The 14,852-nt window shown below is 30.2% G+C and overlaps 1 protein-coding gene and 4 non-coding genes across 5 annotated transcripts in view; 3 read left to right on the forward strand and 2 right to left on the reverse strand.

The window, feature by feature from the left end:
• Positions 1–14,852, reverse strand: part of LOC123300785 (myotubularin-related protein DDB_G0290005-like) — a 29,572-nt gene that overhangs the window by 13,642 nt on the left and 1,078 nt on the right. The window lies entirely within an intron of this gene.
• Trnas-uga lies at positions 2,428–2,509 on the forward strand. Its single transcript has one exon. It is a non-coding gene; the product is annotated as a tRNA-Ser (tRNA).
• Positions 6,719–6,790, forward strand: Trnaq-uug. Its single transcript has one exon. It is a non-coding gene; the product is annotated as a tRNA-Gln (tRNA).
• On the forward strand, positions 7,366–7,447 carry Trnas-uga. The gene has a single exon. It is a non-coding gene; the product is annotated as a tRNA-Ser (tRNA).
• Trnas-uga lies at positions 11,101–11,182 on the reverse strand. Its single transcript has one exon. It is a non-coding gene; the product is annotated as a tRNA-Ser (tRNA).

The following is a 14,852-nucleotide window of genomic DNA, read 5'->3' on the forward strand; positions in this document are numbered from 1 at the left end:
GCAAAAATAATAAGCAGCTACGTCGGCTACACGGAAATACACTTTAAAAGGGTATTCTCGTCTAGAAGCCTAAATTGTAGGCATTTTGAAACTAAGATTATAAAAAAATTGTAACAAAAAGAAATTAAAAATTCTTCGAATTACAGGCCGATGAAGTGAGGTCTTCAAAGAAAACGGCTCCTTGGTTGACAAGATTCCAACCCTTGTAGTGATTCAAAATTTGAAAAATTGTTAATTAGTAACGATGTCTCTATCTTCTGGATCTCAGCCAAAAAAATTCACAAAATGGTGTCGAAATGAAAAAAATAATTTTTTTTCACCCCTTTTTTTATCGTTTCGAAATTTTTTAAATACTCAGAGTTGAAAGTCAAATGTTCAGACAAAAGACAGGAATTCAAAGGAATCGGTCGAGTCGAACTTGAGATATCACGTCAAGTTCCTCGAAAAATGTAGTTTTAAGAAATGCGTTTTAAGTTTAAGAGACCATTCCGGCAGAGTAACTCGGAGAATAAAATTACTCACTTTGGATTAATGGGTGATCCCAGATTCATACATTGGACTCTCATGTCCTTCATATGCAATGTCTTGCAAAGTTATTTCTGCTAACCGAGCTGTTTTGCCTTTATTTGAAGCAGTAGAAGTTCGCAGTTCAAATTGATCGCTCTCGATTGAACTTCGTTAGCACAAAATCTGCTGTACCTCCAAAAATAGTTCGAAATTTGAAAAATCTGTTTATGGGCACATTCTTAAGGGTGAAACCTTTAAAAATATGCAAAAAAAATCGATTGTTTCAAATTTCTAGACCAAAATAATGCCTTAAAGCAGAGTAAATGTGGTAAGAAAAGAAAGTTACATCGAAAGAATGCCCACCTATGCGAATTAATCTTTATTTACTTTAAATATAAAGTAAAGAAAAGCAAAACATGCTTTGTAGTTAAAAGAAAATCTAGTGTAAAAGATAAATTAAATAGCTACAGGCAACTAGATGTTGCCCTAGGCAACACTATAAATAGATATGTATAAAAAGTTGCCTATCTTTACAAAAAGTTTTTTCACATGAAAAGATTAAAAGTTTTAATAGTGCCAATCGGGGACTTTTAGTTAGCGTACTTAACATACATACATGAACCTTAAAACATATATCCTGCTTTTTTCGGTCAGTCGTGTAATTAAAAGCTATTAATTAATTAAAATGGCTTAGGCCAAAATTGTTATTATATATCTATATTGTTGCTAATTTGAAAAAAGTTCATTTTACTCTGAACTTGGAATTCAGCGATACGAGCTCAAATCTCGATAGAACCTAGTTTTAAAAATAGAAATTTTCTTTGAATTTAAGTAGTTTTTTCATTTTTTTTAGATAATGTAAGTGTAATGATTTCGTACCGGCCATTTGGTGATTGTATATTAACGGAAGCATGTTGTGGATTGAACGCTACACGTGATATCAAATATTTATTGTACAATCAAGAGTATTCGAATGGAATGGGAATACAATTACCTATAAATAATGTTAATAAACTATCACAAATATATGATACTTGGAATATTGATAAAACATTAGAAACAATTATATTTGTACATGGTTTTACGGAAGGGGCACCAGGGGATTGTGGAAATACTATTAGAGATGGTATGAAAAACGTATTCACCTTTCAATTTAAAGTCGGATCTACAATTGAGTTCGATACTTTCTAAGACTCATATTCAGTATAATCAAAGTATGTGAAAAAATAATTTTCTAACAGGAGATTTATTTTATCCAGTGGTAGATTTAGACGAATGGCAATAAATCGTTTGCCATCTAGACCTGAGATCCCATCGCAATATTATTACTTTAATAGCTCGTTTTGTACTTTAACCAATCAAAATATAACTTTAACAAAAGTTGCAGAGTTTGATGGGGGCTTCATATAGATTAGACCCAGTTCTCCGGGTTGCTTTAATAGTCAATTTAGATCCTCAATGGTAAGAGATAGAATAACACTTTAAATAAGAAAGTTGATCCTCATAAAAAACTAACATTTTTTTCGAAAATCGTTAGCTTTCGGAAAAAATTGCCATTATTGCATTTTTAAACGAAAGAAAACACTCTAGCTACAGAACAATGCTTTAGCCAAAAGTTCAAGGGCAATAGAGATATTAGCTTTTGTTCATATTTGACCTGAAATTTTAGTTATTCTAGTTACCTCCGAAAGCTTACGATTGTCTCCGAAAACTTTTGTCTAATTGTAAGTTATTTTTAAATTGATTAACTATAAAATAAGCCGTAAGATTTGAATCATTTAATTAATCAGCAAAAATTATATATTACTTTTTGTAATTACTTTGTAGTACTTGATATTTGTTGTAGATCGGGCTTTAGATTGATTATTCATAGCTCACTTGCTGTGAATCAGATGTAATTTTTTGTATTCATCAACATAAGCTGCGGTGTCCGAGTGGTTAAGGAGATGGACTTGAAATCCATTGGGTTCTACCCGCACAGGTTCGAATCCTGTCCGCAGCGATCAACTTTTTTTTAAAATTTTTTAATAATTTTATTTTTATAGCATATTTAAAACGTGGTAAATATAACGTAATATTAGTTGATTGGCGCAATCTAGTAGCTGGACCATGGTATGTAACTGCGGCACGGAATACAAAACCTATGGGAAAGTATATGGCAATCTTAATCGATAGTTTAGAAAAGATTGGTGTACCAATTGAAAATATCCATTTAATTGGATTTAGTTTAGGAGCGGAAGCAGCGGGTTTTACTGGGAAACAATTACGGGATGCAAATGGAAATCCAAGATTACACCATTTAACAGGTATGAGTGTAGTTTTAAAACCCAACTATAAAAAGAGGAGCGCTATTTAATGCCGCATTTAAAAACTAAGTATCAATCGAAAATTTACTAAAAAAGGTTTAGATCCTGCATGGCCTCTATTTCCATTAAACAATCAGCCGCATGCAAAATTAGAAAGCACTGATGCGAAATTTGTGGATGTTATTCATACGGATGCTGGTATATTTGGTTATCCATTCAAAATGGGACATATTGATTTTTATCCAAACAGTGGAAGACATTATCAGCCAGGTTGTCAACCTGGATATTTTGATACAAAAAATTACCGAATGGTTGGATTATTTGGTGAGTTGAAATCAAACTTGGGATTAAACTTAGTAAACCTTAAGACAATAAGATCCATTGTGATAACGACAATTAAAAGGGAATAAAAATCATGGGACTCAAAGCCCCTTACACATAATATCGATTTTTTCATTCGTTGTTGAATCCGCTATAATATGCTATAGTTACGCTAAATCGATGACCAAAATACATTTTGTAAAAATAAACTAAATTATCAACAAAGTTTGACAATTTAATAGAAAAAATGAAAAAAAAAAAGGATGATGACTGATAGCTTGTTACAGTTATTTTAAAAATCAATCAATAATTTATACACTGATGTTTATTTTATAACCTGGATCGCTAACATACATGCCGGTTTTTTACCTTTACAGTGAGCTGCAGCCATGTAAGAGCATGGAAGTATTATGCAGAATCTGTATTAAATCCCACTGGATTCCTAGCAGTTAAATGTACGAAAAATTATTTGAATGATGTAAAATCTTTTCTAAGATGTGATAATCAAGATGTTGCTTACATGGGTTTTGCTGTTGATCGAAGGTAAGCTAATATTCGTTTATTCCATAAAAGTGACACTTTTTTCAAATTAAAGATCCTTCATTTGAAAAGCTTCTCCTCTTTTCACTTTTAATAGAGTCGTGTTCTTTTGTGTGGTGTCAAATTGCCGAAATAAAACCTTTGGATACAAATTTTGAAAAATGCCTATTGCGAAAACTCTGTCAGCAAGTTGCCAATTTATGACAGTTTGACGCCATCCAAAAGAACACATCTTAAACCTCCTAAGTTAAATAAATCATGTATTGAACTTTGAGGGATCGTTAATTAAAAAAAACCCGGCTACCGAATTTTATGTGATTAATAATTAACTTTATTTTACAGTGCACGAGGAAGTTATTATCTAAATACAAATGCTTTTTCACCATATGGATTTTCCAGCAATAAAACAATTATAAAACGAATGCTTGATTATACGTAGCCCAACAAAACGTCAAGTCAAAACTTTTAAATTTTCTAGTCTCAAAGTTCCTTATTATATTTTTATACTTATTTATTTAATTTTAAATTGTAATATAATTTACTAGTTAAAACAATCAAAATCCATAGACTTATAAATTGTTGAAAGTATTAAAAAAACCAAAACCAAAGAGAACATATCAAAGATATAGACACCTATCTACAGATATGATATTATACTTAATGTTTGCGTGTATAAATCATAAAAAGTACACAAAATAATTGGTCAACACGTAATATTGCGTGTTTAAAAATGGTATTAATATGTTTTTATTATTCTATACTTTTGAGATACTTTTTTATTCAATGCAAAAAGTATGTAACAAAAAATATTCAAATTTTAAGGGTGTAACATTGACAACAAAAGTGTTCACACATTATCTAGATGGCAGCAAATTTTCATAATTCATATTATTGTGATATAATTTTGATAAATATATGAATTATTTGTAAACATTGTTTCAAATTTATTCATAATTAGCAATCTTTTCATAACACAATCTGATTACTATAGGCAGTCCTACCATTTTTAGGAATAAATAATAAATTCTTTTTGGAAAATCACCAATGATGCTGAGCAATCAATATGGATGTCATAGGCAGACTAAATCTTAAAGAAGGCTGTGTTCTATGGAATGACTAGACCATTAAAAGAGAGCGCTATTTTTTTATTAGAGAGTCTCCCACCAAAGTCTCCTCCAAAAGAGAATTTCACACGTATATTTGAACTATCGATAAAGTTCTATGAATGCCGCCATTTATGAAACGCATTTCCACTGACTGTCATCAATACCCTAAGTCAAAATAAACGCAATACTTAAGCCATTCTAAGTATTATTATTATTATAAAATTACATGTGATTGGTACATTCTCAACATAAAATGGCTTCATCAAGCCGAAGTGAGCCATACTGAGTAGAAAGATAGTACCGGGACTTCATAATTCAAATATATTCCTATATTTTACTATACACGGTGTTCTATTATTGACTGCAGAACTTTCTCTTTATGAATAAGCTGAGAAAAAAAAGAAGAAAATGTTTTTTATCAAATTTGGATTAAGTTAGGTTAATTATCTCGTTAATATGGCCTCAGATCCAAATTTGGTAAATAACTGCAGACAATTATAGAACACCTTGTATATATATATATGCTCTATAGATGTAATCCAGAAATAAACATAAACCTTATTAAAGTTTCTACGTTATCTTTATAAATAAATATCTACAATACGATGACGTTATAAATGACAAAACAGTTGACTTGGAATTGTACAGCATATACATTGAACTAACAACTATACGTCATGATGTTCACAGAACAGTTTTTCAAGAACCCTCAACAAAATATGTCATAAAAAAAGGATGGTTTTTTGCTTATTTTATTATATAGGTTAGGTTATGTATGGATGGCTGATACGTCATCATCAGAACATCTGACGACGACGATGATGATGTTTTGTTGTTTTTTGTTTTGTGATTCATTCAAGTGCAATATTCACTTATTTAAGTGCCAAACCAACTAGAATTAATTCTTTGATGACGTTATTCAGTTACCTGCATTTTATTGTATTCATGTTCAATAGAAATACTGTTCATTTTCTTTTTCTATATCGAAGTTATATATTTAGGTGTCCACGTGCGATTTAAGCGTTTGGTCTGAGTTGGACACACTTAGGGCACAAACGGACACTGCTTCTTGAACATTTTAAAGAGCAACAGAATAATTTTGCTGCTACTATTTCCTCCCAAGAGGACCTTGGTAGAGAGATAATATTTACGGAATGTACTCTGACCATGCCTGTCTTTCAGTCTCGCAGCACCGCGAGTATCAGTATCTCCCCAATTAATATTATCGTTTGTTAGAAAGGACACTTGACGCCTATAACGGACTTATCCTTTATCTTTAAACTTATATCCATTAACCCACCCTCAATTTTCACGTTATGCCATTCGATTTTTTTTTGAAGATATTCTTGATGATAACTTGAATGTTAAAGCGTATTCAACAGATCTTCAAGACTAGAAATCCCTAAGACAATGGAAATAATAAAGGCCGACATAAAAACTTTTTCTAAAACATGCTGTATCATTACATAAATAAAAATTAGAACAGGTATATTGAACATAAGTGCAGCATGTTACAAAAGACTTTAAAAAAGAATAATTTTAGTTGAATTCATAACTGGAAGAAAAAAGGTCAAGAATAACTACTCGAAAACTTTTATACGTTGACAATAACTACAAAAGACTATGCTACATTTTTATACTCATATAGTTCAGTCCCCCTATTTGCAGGCTAACTTTTTTAAGGTATTATACACTTCGTAATGTTATAAAAAACAAAAATCCAAAAAAGTTGCACAAAAATTTGCCTCAGTACGATCTTTTTTGGCGAGTTTTTTGAAAAAGCTTTTTATATTTGATGATATAAACCATACAGATAGACGCCGATAGCGACTTTCTTTTATATTATGTATAAATTAATGAATTAACGATATTCAAACTAAAATAATACTTTAATATTGATAACTTTATATACACACTTTTCCAACACTTAGACATGGAGGTTCTATGGTGTAATGGTTAGCACTCTGGACTTTGAATCCAGCGATCCGAGTTCAAATCTCGGTAGAACCTATAAATTTTTATTTTTATTTTTCATGTACTTTTTTTAAATTTTTTTTAGAAGACACTAATCATTTGAGACATTCTTTACTTAGGCTCCCTAGGTGTATATAATATACTATTAAAATGATGTACTCGAACGATTCGATGAAATAATTTGTCATGAGTCAAGTTATAAATTTGTTAAAGGATTAATATAATTAGTTTTTTTTTTTTTTTGTTTTACAAAACTTGGCCATGACTATTTTTTTAACGATCCATAAGAAATCCAAAGAAAAAATTATTCCTTAGAAAAGTTTATTTTTTGACTAGTTTTAAATTTCACGAATGGGTTCGCGTTTGAAATGTTTTACAGGCGGCCACACCAGCTCAAATGTACTTTTTTAAGACGATCTGCAGAGGTAGAAAAGGACTCTATAAATATTTAGTTTTTAGTTATTTTTTTTTAATAATCAGCAAAAATTTTATGATTTTCTTTGTAATAACTATGTAGTACTAAGTATTTGTTGTAGATCAGGTTTTAGATTTATTTATTCACTGCTCATTTGCTCTGAATCAGCTATAATTTTTTGTATTTATCAACATAAGCTGCGGTGTCCGAGTGGTTAAGGAGATGGACTTGAAATCCATTGGGTTCTACCCGCACAGGTTCGAATCCTGTCCGCAGCGTTTAATTTTTTTAAAAATATTTTTAAATAATTTTATTTCCACAGCACATTTAAGACGTGGTAAATATAATATAATACTAGCCGACTGGCGAAATCTAGCAGCTAAACCATTATATGAGAAATTTTGAAATCAAATGTTCACAGTTACGTTCAAACTATATCTCTCGATGGTTGAAATACATTTAATAAAACTAAATGATATTACTCATCAAGAAAGTTTGACAATTTAATCAAAAAAATGATGACTGATAGCTTGTTTGAGTTATTTTAAAAATCAATCAATAATTTATACACTGATGTCTATTTTATAATCAGGATCGCTAACATACTTGCATGGTTTTTTACCTTTACAGTGAGTTTCAGTCATTTCAAATCAATTAAATTGTACTATTAGGCTCGAAAACACACTTTAAAGCAGGGTTCGAAAATATGCAGAAAGTTGGCCTCGATAAAACAATTTTAGTATAGTTATAACAATCAATATTCATAGACTTATAAAGTGCAGAAAGTATTAAAAAAACAAAACCAAAAAGACTCTTTCTACCTGCTCTGGGTACATTCATTTTTCGAAAACCCTGTTAATTTTCCTAAATTTCATTTTTCAACACAGGTACTTTTTCTTATTCCACTATACCTGGATGTGAACAGTAAAAATTGGGAAAATTAACAGGATTTTCGAAAAATAAATATTTTTTTCTTTTCAGTTTTTATTTAACGCAGACGGGTTTTTTTGATTTATTAAATTATTTCTTGAAGTAATTACTGATATTAAATATTGTAAATGAAGGCTGATAGATTTTCTTAATGTAATTTTTATAGAAAATTTACGATTTTATTTAAATTTTCACAAGGTGATATAGATTAGTATAAAGAATTTTTATTATTGATGTTTAAATGAATTGAATTAACCTTGATTCAACGACTTTTCATGTGAGTTACATGCGGTTTATACCGAGTGTCTTATGGAAAATACAACATTTTCTTGAAAAAAATTAATTTCAGCCTTGTAAAGCCATCGTCATCGATTGGCTTCATTTAGAAAACTTTTTCATTCTGTATTATGTTGACCATAGACTCACAAAAAGACTTCTGACCTATGTATTACAACCGAGTATACCCAAACATTATCTTGAAAACACGTTAACCAGGGAAAAATGACTTAGCCAAAAGTTGTCAATAGTAGATATTCGTCTATGCCCATGACTTTGACCTACAATTATCGATAAACTTAAAGCATATTTTCGTTCGATTAAATGCAATAATGACATATTTTTAAGTCTCATTTCCTCCGAAAGCTAACGTTTTTCGAAAAAATGTTTATATGTTTTTTTATGAGGATCAACTTTCTAGTTTAAAGTGTTATTCTATCTTGAAATCCGGTGAACTAGGTCCAATCTGATATGTCAGAATCATGAAGTCCCCCATCAAATTCTGCAACTTTTGTCTTAAGTTATTTTTTTGGCACACCCAATATTTTCCTCAATATATCATCCCAATTTAAGTTGGTTTAGATATTCAATTCCCGAATTCCAAACCCCGTTAAAGCTTTAAAATCTTGTCGGTTTGTTGTAGGCATAAAATGTAACATGAAGTTAATGTTTTAAGAAAATTCGTCCATGGGTCACCTTACAAAAATCTTGGGTTTGATTTTTTGAATAGAACCAATGAGTTATCACTTTATCCTGTATTGAATCGTATCGGCATAAATATAAAAAATCAAAAAAAACTTTTTGTTTCAGAATTCGATAAAACTCAGTTTATAAGGTTATTTTGACCCAAAAAATTCAAAAATGGTGTTTATTAGACGATTGGGCTAGTAGTTTTTGAAAAAAACGAGTCCTTGGATCGATTTTTGCCGATATCTCGAAAAATTACAAGCCAAGTCGTAAAATGAACCCGATTTTTGAATTTCTTGGGTCAAAATTACCTTATAAATTGCGTTTCATCAAATTCCGAAACAAAAAATTTTTTTCGATTTTTTGCAATTTTTTGAAGGGGTACCCCTTGGAAAAAATCGAAAAATCAAAAAAAAATTTTCTGTTTCAGAATTCGATAAAACTCAGTTTATAAAGTAATTTTGACCCAAAAAATTCAAAAATCGTGTTTATTAGACGATTGGGCTAGTAGTTTTTGAAAAAAACGAGTCCTTGGATCGAGTTTTGCCGATATCTCGAAAAATTACAAGCCCAACCGTAAAATGAACCCGATTTTTGAATTTCTTGAGTCAAAATTACCTTATAAACTGCGTTTCATCAAATTCTGAAACAAAAAATTTTTTTCGATTTTTTGCAATTTTTTGAAGGGGTACCCCTTGGAAAAAATCGAAAAATCAAAAAAAAATTTTCTGTTTCAGAATTCGATAAAACTCAGTTTATAAAGTAATTTTGACCCAAAAAATTCAAAAATCGTGTATATTAGACGATTGGGTTAGTAGTTTTTGAAAAAAACGAGTCCTTGGATCGATTTTTGCCGATATCTCGAAAAATTACAAGCCCAATCGTAAAATGAACCCGATTTTTGAATTTCTTGGGTCAAAATTACCTTATAAACTGCGTTTCATCAAATTCCGAAGGGGTACAATAAACTTTGGTCTAAACTTAATATACTATGTATATTTCATATATACATAGTCTAAAAAGCGTTGGATGATATATATGTACACACCCGGTATATTTTTATATAACAGCTTTTAATATAAAAAAAAAAAATTTCAGGCTAGGCCATCAAAAAGTCCTTGATTTAAATTTAATATTAATATAATAATAATGTCGCCATTTCAACACACACACGATACACGCTTTTCACAAAGCTAAAAATTTTTCTCTCATCCCCTTTTGCTACTTTTACTACCACAAACATAATACCACTTTTTATTATTATGTGATGTATTATGTAATAAATTACCCCCAAAAAAAAGGAAGAATAATGTTTCATAGAAATTCTATACATATATTGAATATATCTATAAAATTTATTATACTACATCGAAATTGGCTTCATCTTTTACACGTTATGATAAGTATTCATAAATTGTAGTAAACTATTCTAAACTATATGGGGGTGAAGTCTAATATTTATGAAGTAAAAATACTGTAATTTTATAAATAAATTTTTTTTTAAAGTGCTATATAGTTAGAAAATCATTTTAACTTCATATGAGTAAGCAAAACTTTTGCAAAATCCGTGGCGGATTTACCAGCAGGCTCTGTGACTCGAATCTAGGGTAGCAAATTTTGAAGGGTGCCGCAAATTTAGCACAAAAAAGAGGGGAATCGTCATGAGTAACTCGGTATTGAATAAGTCTGGTAAAAACTCGATCATTATAACTCGGATAAAAATAACTCGATACAAGAACAACCAACCCAGTGACAAAACAATTCCGGTCAATACAGCTCGCGTTAACTCTGAAAGTGCGTTCACTCACTGATTCATGGTATGCCAATTTTATTATAGGCTATGTTTTCTAATAGATTTTATTCGGGATCCATTATTGGGAATATTTGAGTCGGTCTAGACATGCCGGTCGGCATGTCTTCAGTTACATTTGCAAGATTAAAACAAATCTGTTGACGTTGAAATCATCAAAATCATTCCAGACGTTCAACCCCAAAAGAATTCAAAATAATTGTAAGAAACAATGTTTAAAAAAATTATCGCTGCGGACAGGATTCGAACCTGTGCGGGTAGAACCCAATGGATTTCAAGTCCATCTCCTTAACCACTCGGACACCGCAGCTGATGAACGAAGAGTTGAAGTTTTAGTTGACTAACCTTGCTGGAAAACCATGACAACAAAGCTTTTTTTAAAAAGGTGCATCAAATTTTATTTTTCTCACACTAAAAAACCAATCCAAATCCAAAATTTAATTTACATTTAATAAATTGTGGTTTATAAATTCTCAGTTTCTTTAGACTATTATTCAAATTTGTATATTATCACTTAATTTTCTTTTAAGTTTACGTTACTAAATCTTTTGATTTAGCTGTCAATGTTTTAGCTGCCAATGTCAATAAATTCAACAAATGGACAGTATTATACGTAGTATAAATAAAATAATTTGCTATTTTTTTAGTGTAAGTTATAACCATTTTCCTTAACAAAAGAAGGGAACCTGTATCGCTCATTTTATACTAGAAGCCCGCTTGAGCCTTCAGCATATAGTCGCGGAAACGAAACACTAAAAACGATCAAAGTTCGAAAAATTTGAACAGTAAGACGATTTTCAATGCGATTTTCTGCATTCGATTCGTTAAAGCTTCAAGAAACTTTGTGACTTATATTGATTTATAAGAAATTAAAAATATGCAATTTGCCACTATTGACACAAAATAATGGCATTTTAAATTGTCCGTAAATACTAAATTTACAATTCGGTTAATAGTAATGAATATGATTCCAAACTCGTTACTCGGTGGTTTTTGGGATCATTGAACACGAATATCAGCACAAAATTGGTCTCCAAGGTACCTGGTGCCCACAGTGAACGGTATCCTCGTCGTCTCTTGGACTTTTCGGGAATTTCGATATATTATCAGTCCAAACCGATATAAAGATGAGCATACCAATGGGACCAAGTTAGAAAAGCTGCAATAAAGGTATTTAAAAAGCTTTCGAAGGCAAGTATTAACTCTATTATTACTTTTTATTTCAGATGTACCTACACTATTTATTTATGTTTTTCTGGATTTTAACTGTTTTTTGTTTATGCATATTAAATTGCTTAAAAAGTGAGCCTATATTAAATTGCTTAAAAAGTGAGTCGAAAATTCGTACTCTGTTTAGTGATGAAACATCTGAAACTGATCAAATGACTGATAAAGTAGATCGTACGGTACAAGTTAATTCGTTTCCGTCTTATTATATTCAACCAAAAAATAGATGTGTAAGAACTAGACAAAAAATTGCTAGCAAAATTGATGTCCAGTAAAGAATATAAGTTTATTATAATAAATAAGTTACTTATTATTGTAAAATATGGCTGGTTTATAAACAAAATAGTTTAGTTACTTCGATAATGATTTATAATTGCTGTTTTTTTTCTTTTGTGTCAATGTTTTGTAATTAATATTTTTAATAAAAACAAGTTAAACAAACAATTAACTGAGTTAATTGTTGAAATATCATGTATAGACAGTGTTGATAGCCACACATATATACATGTCACATACACACAATTGATATAATTCCCATATATAATAAATACTATTTACTTTGCATCTAACTACCGCCATCACGGGTAAACAGTGATGTTTAAGAAAGAAAGGCTTTTAATTACTTATAATAAAAGTTTTGAAGATTTCTTAAGATTTTGCTGGATTGACCCAACTACCTTAAGGATAATTTTTCAATAAAAATAATATATACCGTTTTATTTTTCCAGAGATTATACAGAATGGAATTCCTTAAAATATACAGAATGGTAAGTTCTTCTTTTTCAAATAAATGTTATTTAAAGATAAATTATTTATAAAATAAATTAATGTACTTTATATTTTTAATTAATTAAAAATATAAAACGTTTTAAAAATAATAAAAAGATTTCTTCAAGTTCAATAAATTTATGAAAAGCTTAAGATAAAAACTATAATTATTTTTTTATATTCAATGAGTTCCGGTTTTTATGTGATTTTTATTATTTTCGCTCCATAAACTATATATTCGAAACTGCTTAAACATTTTGAGCATGTTGCAAGTATCTATGTAAAGTAAATTGAAAAGTGGCAAGCATTAACTTGAGTTCCCGTAGTAAATTCATCAGTTTTTGTTCTGAATAAAACATAAAAGAAAAGGTACGATAAATTTTCTTTTCATTATAACTCCGTTAACTTTCATGGAAATGACATGCAACTTTTTTCATTTTCAAGGTTTTAAATTGTACAAAATACTTCCAATTTTTCAGTTATTTAACGTTCAATACTCCGAATTTCAATCGCCAATAACTCGAAAAGTAATAACTTTTCGAAATGTACTTAAATTATACATTTTGCTTATAGATTTTATTGCTATATCCATTTCCTTTGCCATTTTCAACATATATTTTTCACCCCTTAGAAAGTTACCACCCCCTGAGAAAAAGCACCACTAGGCACCATATAAATTTTGAGCTAGAAGGTGAACAAAGCTGATCCCAAATTTTCAGTTCAATCGGAGCGATAAGAAAGAATTTAGAGGTTTAATCCCCGTTTACTGGAGTATTAACCGAAAAGTTTATTTCATTAGAACAGTTTCTTTTACTCGCCAGCAATTCACCAAACTTGTATGTTTAAATAACAAATGGCAACCATTTTGAATGCCTACTTCTCTATGTAACACTATATTTACAGACTTGGTATCAAATTGAAATGCTACAAATATAAAAAGTAATCTATAAAAGTAAATATCAAATAATGTAGAAGCTATAACGAATATAGCACTATAGATAGGAATATTATATACAGAGTGTTTCGAAATTGCATGGTACTATGCAATTTCGAAACAGAAGACATACGAAAATTTGTGTTCGTTTTTGCCTAAACTATAGAATTTGCGGAAAAACGTTTCGAACAAAAAATGTTACCCTTTTAATCAATAAAATCTTTCTAATTTACAATTGTTCGTCTATCTATTACCAGGTATGGAATAGAGTCAGCTTTTTATTGAGCATGAAAATCATTGTCAAGTTTAATATCTGCGTAAAATGTGCGCCTATAGACGCATCATTTTTTACTTGAAGCATTTATTTACTTACTTAAAAAAGACACGCTGTATTAATCAGATAGTGCCGTACAATTTCGAAACATCCTGTATAAAGAATAACATTGATAATCTATTCAGTCCTTTTTCCATGGTGTGCTCCCATATGGGTAGTTATAATGTGTGTACACTACTCGTGAGTCTGAACTCTACGTTGATAGTAGATATATCCCAATATACACATTCTCTCTAATGTATTGTACAACGTCTGTCTACGTTTATTATTTTTTATTTCAAATAAAATAAATAACAAAAAAAGAAATAAAATCAAATTTATCTATAACATTTATACAGAGTGATTTTATAAGAGAGATAAATAGGAGTAAGGGAAGTTGTTTCCATTAATTTATCACCTAGATTAGAGGTTCATCAAGATTAACAACGTCTGTACTAATTGAACCTTTTCGGCTTCTGGGTAAGGTGTTTACCGGTTACTGTAGACTCAAAAGGCAGCTATGATCCTGAAAAGGCATCCATGTGCTTCGAATAGTGTGACCTGTCCGGATTGTAATCAATCGTAAAACATACTCTTTCAGGCAGAATGTCTCTGCAAAATCAGAATGGGATATCTAGCCTTCGCCTTGACTTTGGAGTAATTGGAGATGCAACAAAGAAAGTGGAGCTATATTCTGATCTTCGTACAAAAAGTGAATAGGCTTGACAGTAACCTAAG

The sequence above is a fragment of the Chrysoperla carnea genome, chromosome 5 (genome assembly GCF_905475395.1).
Source record: "Chrysoperla carnea chromosome 5, inChrCarn1.1, whole genome shotgun sequence".
Taxonomy (NCBI): Eukaryota; Metazoa; Arthropoda; class Insecta; order Neuroptera; family Chrysopidae; genus Chrysoperla; species Chrysoperla carnea.